The sequence below is a fragment of the Pteropus alecto genome, unplaced genomic scaffold (genome assembly GCF_000325575.1).
Source record: "Pteropus alecto unplaced genomic scaffold, ASM32557v1 scaffold22, whole genome shotgun sequence".
Classification (NCBI taxonomy): domain Eukaryota; kingdom Metazoa; phylum Chordata; class Mammalia; order Chiroptera; family Pteropodidae; genus Pteropus; species Pteropus alecto.
Window position 1 is genome coordinate 7,380,678 of NW_006434839.1, and position 3,411 is coordinate 7,384,088.

Sequence of the window (3,411 nt, forward strand, 5' to 3'; positions counted from 1 at the left end):
ATACATTTATATATATTACATGTAATAAATATTTAAATATATACAAATATATGCACTTGTATATATATGTGTATATGTATGTATATATTTCTAGAAAGCATTATGAAACATATGACATTATATAGTTATGTAAATAAAAATTTCATGTGCCTAAACATATACACACTTTATGAAATACATATAAACAAAAGAACCTCATTAATTTCATTAGAATGGCAGCCAATACTCAAGGGAACAAGATTTGGAATGGGCAATAAAGGAAATAAATACAAGAACGAATGAACAAATGAACGGAGTGATAACACGCGTGAATGAATATGTCATGAACTAGGAGTATGGTTCACTCAATTCTCTGACCTAAGGTCTAGTGTAATAGAAAAGAAAAAAGATGATCAAATTATGGTCATTAGGGTTTACAATTTAGTAGAAGAAGATGGACATATTTCATTTAAGAAATAGAATAAAGTGATCCCGATACTTTGAGACAATTCTGCTCACGATACAGTGGTGTAGTAACTTCTATCTGGCTGGGGAGATGAGATTTCAGAGGTGACAATATCATCCTAGTGAGGGAGACAAGCGTGACATAAATAATATAACTCAAAGAATGATAGAGGAAAATTTAAAAGTGAATATTAAGACTATATCCAATGGGAATGCCAAGGCAAGGGACAATAATCCTGTCCAGGGCACGGAGGGTGTCTTGATACCTGAGCTCAGCCCGCAGAACTGGACAATCAGTTTGTCCAGGGCCACATCCAGATTCAGAAGTAGATGCTGATGTTGGCTCTAGACATCCAAGGAGACCAAAGTAAAGCTCTGCACAGCCATACACCACACAGAGTTAGTGGGAACTGAGAACCAGACAAATGATGAATATGAAACATAGACACTGATTCTGCTTCCTAAACTAAGAGTTGAGTCCCTTTAAACCGGGTCCCAGTGTTGTTTTTGTTGTTTTTAGGACCATGGCATTTAGATTCTGCCTCCAAATTTGCAGGTGTAATGAGATGATTTGTCATAGAAAATTATTGCATGATCATCAAAAAGTAATGAAAGTTGTCACAGCCTCTCTTCTTAATGGTATTTCTCACTGACCTCTTACCCCTAGCCTGAAAATGAGTTCTAGGAGTCTAGCATGGAGCCAAGCCAGGGATCTGATGCTGCTTAATTCACCCAGGCAGTCAACCATAAACACATTTTTCATAAGTAAAGACAACTTCTGTAACTTTTTAATTAAAGCATAAAAGCCCTAATTAAAGAGACATAAATCACCGAGAAACCTGTAAATCATTGTAATTTTTTGTGGCACTGCATATACATTTCCAGCTGTGTTCACTCCTCGTAGGCAACAGGGTGTGGAGAGTCACAGCACTGCTTTCCAGTGGTCCTAGAGCAGTGACCAAGCATTCATTGGCAGTGCCACGGCGGAGACTCTGGCCTGGAGCTGGCACCAGATGCACAGAAAGAGCAGAGGACCCCAGAACAGGAGTATTCAGCCCTGTTACTGTCTTAAGCTCCTTTCACACTCAGGTTTTGGTAGGTGGAGATGGCAGCTGCCTCCAGGGTATAGAGGGACAAGTCAAGCAACACCAGGAGGAAACAGTCACAGAGGTGGAGAAGTAAAACAGTCCATAAAACCATCAGCCTAGGTTCCTCGAAAAGTCAGAGTCATGAAAGAAAGGAATTGGAAGACTATACTGGATTAAAGGAGACTAAAGAGACAACAGCCAAATGCAGTGTATAAACTTGGATTGGATCCTGCTGTCAAACCAACAAACAAACAAACAAACAAACAATGAAAGACATTCCTTGGCGCAATGAAAAAAACTGAATATAGACTTGATATTAGATAATATTATGAAATCATTATTCATTTCATTATGTGTGATAATGGTATTGCAGTTAAGTGGGATAATACTTTATTCTCAAGGGAGGGATGCCGAAGTATCTAGAAGTGAAATTTCATGATGTCTACAAGTGTGCCAAAATGATAACAGTGATCGGGTATAGATGGAGGGCATCCATACGTTTATTTAAGGAAATTTTAAACTGTTCGTATATGTGTGAAACAATTTTATAACAAAACATGGGGAAAGAAAGAATGGCAGCCTCTTCTTCTTTGTCTCTGGGAGACCTCTCTCCACACATGAGTCACACATCTACTGGTGTGGGAGCAGAATCAGATTGGGCAGGTGTAGCTGGACAAGTTTTCCTCTCTGAGATGACATCGAGTCTGATGTTGTGAATGTACCCCTTTCCTGGCTTTAAAATGATATGAACTTTAGATAGGAGGTACCTCTCTGAGTCTTTACTCATCCACCTGGACCTGAGAATTCAAAACTTAGGAGCACGGCAGCCTCCACTTCCATGGGGCTGTCAGTCTAGAATAAGAGACAGATAAGTAATTAGTCTTCACAGTGTAATGATTGCATATAGAGGCTTCCGACATGTATGCGATCAAGCCTGGTATGGTGCATGGTGACCCCAAATATTTGCGACATTGTGGTCCTGCTTTCTCTGTTTAAAGGTAGAAACGAGGACATCTATGCACCACAAAGTGGTGTCTACTCCTCTGTGAGGCATTGAACACAGCCACTGGATGCTAGGTACCCATGTAGAGAGGTAAGGGAGTGATCACAGACCCTTTGACTGGCTGGATCCACTGTGGAAGTCGAGGTGATGACCAGAGTTTAGTATGGGATTGAGTCTCCAGGACCCAAGCTCAGTAAAGATACGCGTGTTAGAGTAGAAATGTCACTTGACTAGACCAGGATTCTGCAAACTTTCTAGGCCCTGGATGATGTAGCCTTATTTTTCTAGGGCCGAGTGGCTGTCATTAGTGTAGATGTGTCTGGTGTGGGAATCTGCATGGGCTCAATTAAGGGACTAGCCCATCCACACAGCTAGAGAAGAAAATGCCCCTGGTACATCCTTTCTAAAAATTTTAACACTCTTTTGTTGAAACTGAAAAGGGCTTCAATTTAGAGAGAACTAGCGTCACGTTGGAGATTACCTGGCCTCATGGTTTTGAAAGGGTGCTGTCACGAACTAGGGCTCTGAGAAACTTCAGATTCAAGACTCAGTTTGAAAGTTACAAATCTAGTCCAACTCATTCCCCTTTTAGAAAATGAGTGCATTAGCTTCCTAGGGCGATTGTAACAGAGTACTACAAACTGTGTGGCTTAACAGAAATTTATTGTCTCACAGTTTGGAGGCTAGAAGTCAGATCGAGATGTCAGCAGAGCCATGCTGCCTCTGAAGGCACTAGAGAAAGATCTATTCTGGTAGTTCTATGACTTGTGGCAGCATAAGTCCTATTATGGAGACCATGGCATTTTTTCTTGTGTGTGTATCTTTGTCCAAATGTCCCCTTTTTATCAGCACACCACCCAATGCCAATATGACCTC